The sequence below is a fragment of the Trachurus trachurus genome, assembly GCF_905171665.1.
Source record: "Trachurus trachurus genome assembly, chromosome: 11".
Taxonomy (NCBI): Eukaryota; Metazoa; Chordata; class Actinopteri; order Carangiformes; family Carangidae; genus Trachurus; species Trachurus trachurus.
In genome coordinates, this window is record NC_139904.1 from 28,250,992 (window position 1) to 28,265,647 (window position 14,656).

The 14,656-nt window shown below is 40.1% G+C and overlaps 1 protein-coding gene across 2 annotated transcripts in view; it reads left to right on the forward strand.

Annotated features, from left to right (window-relative positions):
* The window catches only part of thrb (thyroid hormone receptor beta), a 138,825-nt gene that overhangs the window by 68,090 nt on the left and 56,079 nt on the right, over window positions 1–14,656 (forward strand). The window lies entirely within an intron of this gene.

A 14,656-nucleotide genomic window follows, 5' to 3' on the forward strand; every position in this document is an offset into this window, starting at 1 on the left:
ACATACCACTTTGACCTGGAAAAAGATCCATATCTGCCTTTTAACGTATTGTCTCTGTCAGCACCAAACTGAAGGATAAGGCTTCTGTTCACGATGAATGAGACACTGTGTTCCAGCTTTTGTGAAAGCCTGATAAAAATGATATGAAAATATACTGACATGAAATAAACAAATACTGTCATGTATCAAATCATCACTTTCATCCTGACGAAGCAGCGTTTTCCTGTCGGTGCAGTCAGTCAGTGGAGCACACGGAGGAGTTAAAAACACAGCAAAGCTGCGTCATTTTCATATTCTTCAGAATGAACTGTTCTGAATTCCTCCATCCTTCCCTCATCTTGCCAGTATTTTTATCCCCCGCCACCCCCACCCCCACCCCCACTCCCCCCTCCCTCTGCATCTTCTCCCTCTTTTTTTTTTTTCATTGTGAACAGCTTACTGCAGTATCCTTAAAGTCCCTGCATGTGTCCTGAGTTGTCCTCTCTTACCCAGCATGCACTGCAGCGATGTGGAGCTGTGTCAGCTCAGGATGGGCACATGCTTTTGATGTCGGGGAAGAGGAGGGGGGAGGAGAGAGGGATAGGGGGGGGGGGGGGGGGGGGGTCAGGCAGACGCTATGATGCTGCTTTATATACTCTTTTCAACGGTTTCCCTCAGCGCCCACTGCTGTCATCAATTTGAAAAGGGCTTTTTCACACACACACAAACACACACACATCCTCTTATTTCCTTTTTTTTCACCCTGGCCTTGAAATAGTGTCCGTGAGGCTGAAACAGGAGGGGAAAAAAACATTGCTGCAAACAGTCTGTGAACCAGTGCGTTGTCCTGATGTGACCCACACTCAGTCAGAGAGGTGGAAGCAGCTACTGACAGCCAGAGAGGGAGGGCCTGGTCTGTGTGATGCATGAAATCTACCTCTCTGTCTTTATCTACAATATTGCTGCATTCTTTTACACACTCAGTACCTCACATTATTAACTCCTGTCCCATAATCCCACACACATTATATCATTATTTGCTGTGCGCTTGTAATGTTGTTGCAACTAATAATTAAATTTCAACACAGAATTGACATGATAATTGTTACTCATTTAAATATGAAAACTAGAGCAGAGAAAACAATTAAATAACATCTGCAAACAGTTAGATTATAATAACACACACACAGAGACACACATGTTTTTATCTCATTCCTTTTTATGAACAAATTCTTCAGTTTTTTTCTTTTTAATAATATACCTGGGTTACAGTTTCGTACGCTACAATTTATCAGTCAGGTTCTCAAATATTGAATCTGAAGCCAAGCCAATTATTAATTGCTGCTACTTATAGCCTAACTAATTAAACTGATCATAATAAATATATTTTCTCTTTTTTTTTTTAACTATAGAGAGTTTGGACCATTCAGTAAAGACCAAACTAATTATTGTCACAAGATCCACTCATAATACGTTTGTTTATATAGTAATGTATAGTAATGGAAACAACCAGGTCTCCAGATCATTTCCATGTAGGTCAGTACTGTTTGTGTAAATGAATCTTTATGTAAATGTCCATGACTGACTGACTGACTGACTGTTACACCACCGGAGTTTTCTCATGGCTCTTTCAAAATGAATTGGTCCAAATAGCTTGCATTTGTGCAGTGTTGTGCAAACAATTAAGTTCAGGGCTAATTAATTTCAACTCAGACGTCGACCTTATTTCAACACCAAATGGAGACCTTATGTTTCCTACAGACTAACTAACTGGGTGAAGGTGAGAACTCGGCCTGTGGGAAACAACGCACCACCATAGGTTAAGAGCTCCATTTCCCAGCAGGCACTGTGCCAACACAAGGGAAACAGTTTGAAACAAGTTTACCCAGATGTGCAGAGGAGGAGGAGATGATCCTCAGAGTTTAAATGAATTAGCCTGTGTCTTAATTGTTTGCCCAATTACAGCCAGCCATGCTGATACTCCATCAGCTGCTGCACCAGCTTATATAACACGTCTGTTACTCCTGGCATCCATACTGAATACATTTTGAAGGTGTTTTGTGGTTTTTGGAACAGGTTGCTCATGGCGACCTGAAACTGAGCTTATGTAATTACAGCATCATTACTGAAGCTTGCCCTGACTTCACCGGCTGGCTGACTCTGTATTCCTGCTACTACTAAGTTACATATTCCCTCTCTCTTCCATGCTGTGCTGTGCTGCACTCGGTTGCACCAAAAAAAAAAAAAAATGCTTGCACATCAGTTTGTAGTGCAGCTGCACATTTTGCTTGGTTGTATCTGTGTGCTTGAACTCACTGTTATCGTTTACGCTCCTTCAGGGCACTAAATCATTTTGTAAGATCATGGACCTTCACACTACATATCCAGATCACATGGAAACTTCCAATCACATGGTCTTTATCAGTGGACGAAGACCACAAATAGGCTTATTATAGAGCTTTCAACCTAATCACATGGTCTTCATTAGTGGTTGGAGTGTATCATTATTGGAGTTTGCAAGATTAAAGTAAAAACTAAGCAAAATCCAATGAAGACGGTGGAATGATCCAGGAAAAAGTATCACAGTTTTTCTCAATTGCTAAAACAGTAAACCCTCTTGTCTGAACCAAATGCTCAGCGCCCTGAACCCATTTATTGAATTGGTCACCATTTTGGCAGAACCTTACGCACTTTTCACCTAGTGAGACACAACTTACAAACATATTCTCACCCACTAAAACACATTTTGCACTTGTGTTGCATAATGGTAAGCACAGGTGGCAAAAAATGAAACTCAATTAAAGCGCAAGTGTCTCAACTTAAACACAAAGTTGATCACACTTGTGGCTAATGATGTGAAGAAACCAGTATAAGCCAGTTCAGGGAGCGCTGGTTGTTGAAGTTTCTCTATGGATAAAAACAATCAGAGGTTCGTTGCACGTCCACATGATGCTGTAAAGGAATAATTGTACAGTAGATACTGTATGCATCTTTGTAGTTTTTAGTAGTAGTAGTAGTTTATTCTATCTTTTACACAAAATTGTTTACAGTTGAGCATCAATCACAGTCAGTCAACCTTCCATAATACCATCATTCGTTCAACTAATTCATAAATAGATAGAAAAGGTGTAGGCTGAAGCTATCTAGCTTATAAATGCCCTTTAATTCAATATTTCATTAGACCCATTAGAGCTCTTCATGGTTTCAGAGTCATAGACAGAAACAAGTATCCAATAATTAACAAATGAAGCCAAAAAATAAAATGAATAAATATTTAAACAGTATTACAGTTGCAATCAGAGTCACAGAAAGAAATAAGTATCCAACAATTAACAATTGTAGCCAAAAAAGAAATAAATAATTTAACAGCTAGTAGCAATCAACACCCAATTACAGTTTTTCTCAATTGCTAAAACACTAAACCCTGTTGTCTGAACCAAATTCTCAGTTGCCTGAACCCACTGATTGAATCAGTCACTCTTTTGGCAAAACCATCAGCACTTTTCACCTGTTTAGACACAACTTACCAACACATTTTCATTGTGATGCATCTGTGTTGCAAAATGCTGAGCACAGGTGGCAAAAGTCAAACACAAGTAAAGCACAAGTTTCCCCGGTTGAACACAACAACTCAAAATTGATAACACTTGTGTCTAATGATGTGAGGGCACATATACTGTAAGCTAGTTCAGGATGAAGTCCTGTGGCCTGATCCAGTACAGAGAAATGATGCTGTGGCTGAGTTATGCACTTCTCATTTCTATATTTTTGTACTTTATTTTTACGTAGGCTTACTGTATACAAGTGCTAAATGCACAAGATTTCTGTTTGTCTTTGTACTGTACAAGTGCTACGTGTAAATGCACAAGATTTCTGGTTTTTGTACTTCTTTTTTTTTTTTACTATGTACAAGTGCTAAATGCACAGGTTTTTGGTTTTGCAAGAGGAGAAGATGAGAGACGACAGGGTGAAGGAAGAAAGGATGAGGGAGGGAGGGATGAACTGGGAAGAAAAAAGAAGAAGGAAGGAAAAGGGGATGAAATGGATGTGGAGAGGGAAGGAGGAGGGTGAAAGAAAGGGAAGGAGAGAAGTGCTACAGTGTAAATGCACAGGTTTTTTGTTTTGCAACATGCATTTAGCCTACAGTGAACGATAAACATTTATTTCTACAGCTTCATGTGCTGAGCGTTGTGTTTTCTATTTTTCTTTGTAGTGTTTAGTGGCTGCTCAGTAGTGTTTTTTGATTTTTGATTTTGATTGACTCGGGGCACGATTTGACAACAGAGTTCAGTTTTGGGCACAGATTGAACTGTTTTGAGGTGAAAGTTTGGTTTTGCAAGAAGAGTCAGAGGTTTTGTGAATGTAGCTTGAATATTGGGGTTTGTGTTCACAGTTTAGAGAAAATGAGAGAAGCTTTCGAGAAATGTGTCTTAGCAATCGAGAAAAACTGTAATCAATCCTGTTTATAGCTTTCTATCATACTATGTTTTAATCTATTTTTAAATTGTGTTATGTTTTTGCATTGTTTGAGATTCTCTGTCAAGCTATTCCACAGTTTTACTCCCGCCACAGAGTGCTAAACAGGATTTTTGTTTTGTTTTGCAAAAAGCATTTTCCTATTGTGAACGTCACGATTATTTCTACAGCTTTATGATCTGATCATTGTGTTTTCCCTTCCTCGATGTTGTGTGTAATGACTGTTCGCTGGTGTTTTTCATTTTGATTGATTCAGGGTCTGATGTCTTGATGACAACAATGTTTGGTTTTGAGCACAGTTTGAACTGTTTTGAGGCAACAGTTTGGTTTTCAGAGTCAGAGGTTTTGTGAATGGAGTTTAAAAATTGGGTTTTGTGTTTACAGTTTGGAGAAAAGGATGGAAGGTTTCAAGAAATGTGTCTTAGCAATTGAGAAAAACTGTAAAGGGACTTTGAGTTGTGATTATACTGATTCACAGCTGACACACTGACCTTTGGCTGGACTGCAACTACTGTCCAGAAGACGTATATAGTATGTGTATGTTGCAAGCATGGTCATAAGTCAAATGCTAAACTGTGGCAGAGCAGATTCACTATTAATTTGATCCTCCAAATAAAAAGCTGCTACTGTACATCTAATGATCGCTGATTACTGATCACCAGTATCTGCATCTAGACGCATTCTGTCATACACAACACAAACACCAGCATCCATCCATCCATGCAATTAATAATGCGTAGATTACTATTTAGTTTAGTTTATTTGAAAAGGGACAATGCACATTAATAAACATTGTATAAAAAACACATGTAAATGCACCCGAATTAGCTTAAAAAGCTGGTTTTCATCGACTGTCCCTCTGCCAGATTGTACAAGGCAACCTTTAAAAAGAACAACGATGGAATAAAATATTGTACCACATAGGGTAGAACACGTACACATACTGACTGTTGATGAATACAGACATAATAAATACACACTTGGACAAGGATACAACAACATCAGTGCTCACACAAGCCAGTTCTTAACATTTGCTTGGAATGAGTGATATGATGGAGATTCTCTGATCGATCGTGGCCACACAATGTGTTCCATTGATGTGATGCTCTGAATGAGAATACAGCCTGGCTGAATGTGATGTTCCTTAACAGGATTATGCAATCTTTTTTTGTCACACCTGGCGTAGTTCTAATAGCAGAGGATTTAATAAAACTGGATAGTGGAGGAGGAGCTGAGCCCTGCATGATCTTGTACACTTGACAGATGTTTTTGTATGTAATTAGGTTGTCCCAGCTCAAAAGTTTATACTTTTTCAGGATATGGCAATGGTGATGTCTAAAGGGTTTCTTGTCTAGTGTTTTAAGTGCTTGTTTGTAAAGTGATTCCAAAGGGTTTAGAGCAGTGGAATGAGCATTAGACCAACTTATCAGACAGTAAGCAGTAAGTATGCAAAATGATCATAGAGAAAAAGTATACTTTGGCTGCTTCGGTTGACAGGGAGTCTCTGATGGACCTAAAGTTTGATAGACTGAACTTGAATTGATTACTGACTTTCTTTATGTGCGTTTTGAGGCTGAGATTTGAGTCAATGTGTACTCCTAAATATTTGTATCGGGTAACAACTTGTAGCCTCTCACCAGCGATCAAAATGTCTGGTTCTATGTTTGTTTTGTTATTTTTGGACAAAAGCATACAAACAGTTTTTGAGAGAATTCGCTGTAGACAGCATTGGTTCAGCCAGGATGTAATTGTTACCATAGCATCAGTCAACTTTACATATTTTATGCAAGCTAACACCAAGACATGGGCCTCATGTGGAAGGAGAAAGTTTGTTCACTGCAGGAAACAAGACAAAAGAGCTCATGCACTCCATAGAAATGTCAGGCCTGTGATTGGCTCTCTGCCTCAATGCAGACACACACTGTTTTCATGTCAGGCCAGTGGGACATTTTTGTAAATAATGTAAATTATATTTTTGTTTTATCATTGTTAGAGCCCTTATTCTTTTATCCCTAATCCCCAATACCTCAAAGAACACTTCTATAGTGTCTAAAAAGAAGTTTATAATAATCTGTTCACAAATATGTGAAAAGTGTTTTCCATTTTTCTATTTTTCTTTCTTTTTCTGATCATATAGCTTTTCTACATTCATGTGACAGCCCTGGTTGTCCTGGAAAAAAGGATGTCAATTACTAATTAATCGATTGTGCATCACAGGGCTGAGGTTATACAAACATTTATACCCAGTGTATCTCAGAAACCTGGAGCGAACCCGCACAGACTCAGGGAGAACATGTAAACTCAGCCCAGAAAGACCCCAGGGGGATCAGACTCAGGATCCTGTTGCTAAGAGGCGAGAGAATCAACCACTGTTACCACTATGCCGCTCCACCAGCAGCCAGAGGTGATATAATACCATCATCACAGCACAACAGTAACATGTTTCTGTCCACTTAAAGCTATAGTATTGCAAGTTTGTGTAATAGTAAACACAGGGAAATGGACTTGGCTGAGGAAATGCAGTCTTTGAAAATGTTTAAAGGACAATTCTGGGCAAATTCAACTCGGGGCTGTATTTTCCTAACATTTTAGGTCTAAAAGAAGGAATCTGAAGATTTTCAGTTTAATTCCTCCTGTTTTGCGGTAGTTGTGTCTGTCCCTGCATCGCCACGGCAGCAATGAATGGGAGCGGATGCAAGTTCCGCTGCTTAGCTGTTTACATCCCTCAAAGCCGCAATTGTTTTCCACAGACAGCGTGAGATGGCTCCTCAAACATGCACCGAGAAGTTTGTTTACTTCAAGCAAGCTGACATGTTTGAAAAATAGATCTAATTCAAAGTCTCCCGGAGTCTCGCGTGAGACCCAAGTTGCCGTGCTCGGTGTGTTCAGGTGCAGTTGGAAAGCTCCCGTTTGTGTCATAAACACAGGAATATCAACCCTTGACTTGCTTGAAGTAAACAAACTTCTCGGTGCATGTTTGAGTTGCCACCTGACACTGTGCAAAAAAATTGCAGCTTTATGATTGATCAGTTTATAAGTAAACATAGCAACAGTGTGTGATTTGGAGGTGTGTGTTTGGTGAGGCCTGAAACCAGCTGACACCAGGCTGATGCTGACAGGATGCAGTGGATGTAGTTTCCATCTACGTCCTCGGCTTCACACCTCAAATGCACGTGGTGGAGCTGCATGCTATTTTGACGTAGTGTTTAAACAGTGCAAAGTTTTTCAGAATTACCCCCAAACCAAGGTCTGAGGTTAGGCTTCAAATGTGTGTCACACTTCAGCCATGGCAGGGCTCAGTCTCAGAGTACATTATTTGTTTCATCTGAAAAATGTCCCACAGTAGATCTTCTCAGTCCACATGTTGTGTATTGGAGGATCAGGCCTACCTTACTGTGATAGATTTAAAGGAGACATATTCTGCCCATTTTCCACAAATTAAAACAGTTCCCAGGTGTCTTAAAGACAGGTCTGTGGCATGCTTCGGTCAAAATACCCCAAGGATCAAACATCACAGCTCAAAACAGCCCTGTTCAGAACGGCTGGTTTCAGTGCCTGTCCCTTTAAATGCAAATGAACCACTGTTTGCCCCGCCCCTTCTACTGGTAGCAGGTAGGGGTGGAGTTATGCAAATTAGAAAACTAGCCACTCAACCCAGGGAGCCTGAAAATTACATTTTTTTTTTGTCAATTCTCACATTTTGGAGGCCAGAAGGCAAGACAAACACCTATAAGAGCCTTCAAAAAGTGATATTTCCATAAAATGTCCCCTTTAATTCACAAAAACTAGTGAAAACACTGGGTAGGAATGGGTTTTACAGAAGAGAAGCTTGGAGTCAGCTGAGCTCCTCCAGCTACCTTCAGCGGTTTTGCTTGTTCATTGGACACCACAGATGCACATGTGTCCCCGTGTATGTTTTAGCCTGGTTGGACGGAAGAGAAGGTGCACAGTTATCTTGCACATGTAAACATTTTGTAAGTGCTATTTCAGCCATTTCTCTGAAGAACCCGCCAAAGCACATCAGGTCCCTGCAGCACAACAGCAGAGGATTCACTGTTGTAAACGAGGGAAGAGCTGCCTCTTGCTGCAGACCATGTGATGTGCAGGACCTTCTTCAAAGCTAATGAAGCTAACATGAAAAATACATCATTCCATTTGCTTTAAACCCAACAATATCAGTACTTGCATCAGTGGCCGTCACTTTGTGGAATGTATAGTTATCAGATGAGCTCACAGTCAGCATGCCATGCAACCTCCATCATGCCCACTCATAGCAAAGTGTTTGGAAGCTAAGTACTGACAGTAATCACACTAGAAACATGAAGTGGGAACTTGTGAGTTGGGATCAGAGGCAAAAGACCTCGCCTCGCTTTCATTTATTTGCCACAGACCACTTGACACACCCCTGGAGGAAAGTACTTCAGGGGAGCTCCGCCCTCCTGAGCTCCTTCTTAACCATTTACAACCATTACAGTCCAGCCTGTCGTCCCTCGTCCCCACGTCCTCCCTCCACTCTCCCCAGGCGGGGACGCGGCCCTCCACACATTTTATCTCACTTTCCCTCGGCAGAAACCATTCACTCTTTGAGCTCACTGCACTGGAAAAGATGAAGATGACTAACAGCACAAGTGGATGCTGAAAATGTGCGTCACATTGTCAAATATAACTCTGATCACCATGGAAACTGGGTAACAGAGTGTATCAGTGGGAGTTTTTTCATCTTTCCCTAACTCTCTCCTGACAAACACAGACTTTCTCTCTCTTCGTCCCTCTCCTTTTGTCTTTCTTCTCTTGATCATACCGCTACAGCACAAAATCCTACAGTGGTAGAAAATGTTTGGGGGGTTTAATGTCAGAATCAACATCAACATGTGAGACAACTCCACTAGTTTGTATATTAGGCCCAGTACCGAGTCTCACATACAAATGAAAGGCTAACATGAGAGTGATAACTCTGGTTTATAATGACGGCAGTTACACTGAATGTTGGATTTTATTTTGTAGGTCACATATTTCACATTTTTCTTGTGTGTTTTTATCAAAATTGTTGATCCATAAGAAGATTTATTTGTGGTTTTTAGAACTAAAAACCATCTTGGTGTTTCACATCAGGCTCCTCTCTGGAGATCCAGAAACAACAGGTCAGTGAGCCAATCAGAAGAGAGGAAGCAGAGGCGTCGTCTCTCTTCTAACTGGCCGACTGTTTCTGTTTCTTTTAAAAAATACTGGTTCTGGTGGATCCAAGTGGGCAGGACTATGTGTATTATATGTATATTGTATGCATAGTTTAAAGTTTACAGTAACATGTTTTAATAGATTATCCATCCCAAAGCATGTCAGTATGTTGAAATCATATACAGTGGGTTCCAAAAATCTGAGAACACCGCTTTGTAAGGAGGCTTTCACACCGACCTCATTTGTTCCAGACTCTTTAACTTTTTTTTTGTTGGATTCGAACCAAACTTACAGACGTGAAAGCTCCCAAGACGATGGTCTGGACTAAATACCTGAGATCTGGTCCGACCAAAAGAGATGGTCTGGTTCCAGACTTTAGAACATTAGCATACACACTACTACACCCTGTCGTGGAGCCAGGCCTAGCAGCACAGCTTCAGTCGTCTTCTCCTTTCCTGCCGGCGACGATACAGCCTCCACATGACGAGGACGTTCATCTGAATCTTCGTTGTAAACAAATGCACATGGGCGAGAGGAGCGTAACCAAAACAGCGGAAAAGCGAGCAGACTTGCATAGTTCCCCTTTAATGCAGAGTGAAACCAAAACAAACTGGATCAAATGTAGACGATGGAGCAGAAACACCAACCTTGGTCTCAGTTTCTCAACTTGCATATTGAAGGCTCTTCAACATATATTTAGATGTTGGTCTTGTCTTCCAGCCCCCAAAATGTGAGAATGGACAAAGAAATCTGTAATTTTCAGGCTCCTTAGGTTGAAATCCATGTGGTTTTACAAGCTTTTTCCTTAGTTGTCTGATAGTGATGTAATTGGTTTTCTAATTTGCATAATCCCACCCCTACTTACTTATTAGATGGATGGTATGAAGATTTTTGTCAGTTGGTGTATGATGAAATGGGAAAACACTCACAGAAAAAGCATTATAATAAGAGAACAGAGAGAAAATATAAAATCAGCAAACCTTATTGGAACAAGGAGTTACAGGACTTATGGTATTCTATGCATAACTCAGAAAAGTTGTTTTTAAGATGTAAAGGAGCCAGAGGAGACAAGCAGCAACTTCTAGAGAAATTCAGACAATGTCAGCATGTATTTGATAAGAGGTTACGGTTGTATAAAAGGAGATATCAAAGAGGACAACTACTATATCTGGAGGAAATTCAATCATCAAATCCACAGCGTTTTTGGAGCGAAATAAATAAATTAGGGCCAAAACGTAAAAAATGTATCCCAATGGAAATATGGGGCGAAGGAGATCATTTAATTAGAGAGACAACACAAGTGTTGGTTAAATGGGAGAAGGATTTTGCTAGTTTATTTGAAAATGACGCGGAAGGATTTGATGAGGGATTCCTACAAGATATGTGTTTATTAAAAGGTAGTCTGGAAAAAGACATGCTAGAAGTTAATTTTCAAAGTAATAGTGAGCTTAATGTGGAGATTGATATGGGGGAAGTGGGGAAGGCTATTGATAAGGCAAAGGCAGGCAAAGCTACAGGTATAGATGATTTACCAAATGAATTGTTGAAATCACCTAAGTTAGCTCAAATTTTGTTTAATTTATTTTATCACTGTTTTGAACATAGCATAATACCATCAGTTTGGCTTAAGTCCATCATAAGCCCCATACCAAAATCACAGAAAACAGACCCCAGAGTCCCACTTAATTATAGGGGGATTAGTCTAATGAGCACAGTCTATAAATTATATTCATCTTTACTCAATGAGAGATTAATGGAATATTTGGAAAGAGAACAATTATTGGTAGAGGAGCAGAATGGGTTCCGTAAAGCCAGAGCTTGTATTGATCATATTTATATAGTATGTACTATTGTAAGGAATAGACTTAAGGAAAACAAATCAACATATGCATGTTTCATTGACTTTCAGAAAGCCTTTGATTTTATCAACAGAGACCTCCTTGCATATAGACTGGCTAAAATAGGGATAGATGGGAAGTTCTATCAGGCCATTTGCTCTCTCTACAGTGCACCCCAGGCCTGTGTGAAGGTAAACAACACCTATACCAACTGGTTCCCCACACTATTAGGAGTCAAGCAAGGAGATGCACTGTCTCCTACTTTATTTGCTGTGTACATTAACGATCTAGCCAAGCAAATCAAACATCTGCATTGTGGAGTAAAATGTGGAGGAGAGGAAGTTAGTATTTTATTATATGCGGATGACATTATTTTGATGGCAGAAACAGAGGTTGATTTACAAAGAATGTTGACATGTGCAAGCGATTGGTGTAAAAAGTGGAGACTCTTGATAAATGAAAAGAAAACAGAAATTATGCATTTTAAGAACCCTGTTAAGCAAACAAGTGATTTCCAATTTCAGTTTGGAGAGTCAAAATTGAATTATTCAAGAAGCTACAAATATTTGGGTCTCTATTTGGATGAACATATGACTTTCATGAAGGGATCATCGCTACTGGCTGAGTCAGCAAATCGGGCACTAGGGGGTGTTATAGCTAAAATAAAGACCCTGAGGGATGTTGGGTACTCCACCTACTCCAAATTATATCAGAGTTGTGTGTGTCCAGTGTTAGATTATGTAGTAGGAGTATGGGGATTCAAACAGTACCCTAAATGTGAGGCTGTGCAAAACAGAGCCATGCGGTATTTTCTTGGCGTACATAAATTCACACCAACACTAGCCGTTATGGGAGATATGGGCTGGGAACCCAATGAGGTACGGTGGAGTGTATATATGGTGCGTTTATGGAATAGGATACTAGGATTAAATCGTAACAGGATTGCAAGAAAAATCTTTGAGTGGGACACTCTGACCAATGGGGCATGGGATAGGGACATATATGACATCTTGCTGAGAGCTGGATATGAAGACCATTATTATAACAAAGAGAAAGTTGAGATTAACGTATTAAAAGATATTATTTTTCAACGAAGTAAAGATAGATGGGCATTAGATATCTGGGGTAAACCAAAGCTGCGTACTTACTGTGAAATAAAACAGGTATTTGGCCCAGAAAACTATGTTTTGTATAATTTGTCTAAAAAGAAAAGATCCCTGTGTGCTCAATTGAGAGCTGGTATTCTTGGTCTTCATATCGAGACAGGCAGATATGTCGGCACAGCAGAAGATGATAGAATTTGTAACTTATGTGACATCCGAGAGGTGGAGAATGAAATGCATTTTGTGTTCTACTGTCCTTTCTATGACTCTACAAGACAAAAATTATTTAGTAAAGTAGATCCAAATAATGAATTTGTGTGGTTGGATGATGCTGAGAAGCTAAAACTTCTTTTTCATTTGAATATTTTTGCATTTTCTTTGTTTCTTGAAGAGGCTTGGGCAATGAGACGAAGAGCGATATATTGTTGAGTACTGAAAGTAATCTGAAATTGTTTATTTATGTCACACCTGTGTGGCAAGTAACACCAACAGGAAGGACTGTCTAGTTTTTGTTTTTTGTATTTGTTATTGTGTCTTGTAATCCCATATGGGATGGGCCAAAGTGGTGGCATGACACGAAAATAAAATATTCATTCATTCATTCATTCATTCATTCATTCATTCATTCATTCATTCATTCATTCATTCATTCATTCATTGTACCAGTAGAAGGGGCGGGGCAAACAGTGGGTCATTTGCATTTAAAGGGACAGGCACTGAAACCAGCCGTTCTGAACGGGGCTGTTTTGAGAGGATGAAAAGAGCTGGGATGTTTGATCCTTGGGGGATTTTGACCAAAGTCACAGACATGTCTTTAAGACACCTGGGAACTATTTTAATTTGTGGAAAATGGGCAGAATATGTCTCCTTTAAATATGCCACAAATATCAGCACAAGCCGGTCTGGACAGAAAAATATCAAATGAGTATAATCAGTGCAAAAAGGGATCCACCGGAGAGACAGGACCTGAAGTGGTTTAGATGATCTGACTCAGTCTGACTTCATGGGTCTCTGGCAGCTGATAATAAACCAGAATGATCCTTCCACGAGCAACGTGACGTGCAAATTTAGCCGTATTGTCACATAACATGATGGGGAGTAGGAGGAGATATAAATGAGCTTTAACCAGACCCGAGGAGAATACGAACCAGGCAAATATGCAAATGTGCATCGCTCACAAAAAGGACTTGATTATGTTGTATTGTTGTGGATAGACGGTATTATCAAAACAATTACTGCCTTTCAGATGGAAGCGCAGCGTTACATTCCCCAGATGACTTGCAAATATGCTCAGGCGCCCACATGTGCACACTCCCTTTGTGTGTTAAAGAGTTGTACAGGCAGAGCATGGAGAGAGTAGCAGCGTTCCCTTCAGAGTGCCCATTAAGTCTGATTACAAGTGATTACCATCTGTCTGAGGTGGATGACCGGTCCTGTCCTGCCACTGAATTAATGACAAACAAATGCTTTCCTTTCTCAATCTCATCATAATCCAACCACCTCCTGTTTTCTTTTTTTTTCTTTGTCTCCAGAGATCTCACCATGAAATTAACATGGCTTCCAATGATTTTCTTGGCAAATACCAGACTGAGTCCAACAGTCTTTGCTTCCTTGCACATGTTCTTTCTATGTCACTGTTGTTGTATTTATGGTCATTCTTCTCTGAAAACGTCATTCTTTTTTTCTTTTCGGAAGACTCACACACACACACAAACACTCAAAGATGCTGGTCCAAAAAAGAGAAAATTTAGACTCGGACTATTCCACCCTCGCTGCAACATGGGGGGAAGTATTTATGGTTGTAACCACATGTGGCAACCACCAGAGGTGAAGCACATTTGCAAGACGCTGTGGGAGTTGCTCTGTTGAGGGAAATGTTGCGTATAGGTCATAGACGCAGCGATCTGACTACTTCCTGCTACACACTCTCAGCTGAAAAGTTGTTAGAACTGATGCTGTTGCTTCAGTGGGACGTGTTTACTTCCTGTGCATTTCTTTCCAAGGCGGTATGAATTGAAAGAGCTGATGAAAACATGGGCAGAACCCTGGACTGTAGGTGTTTTACAGCCGTCGCTCTCACTGCTT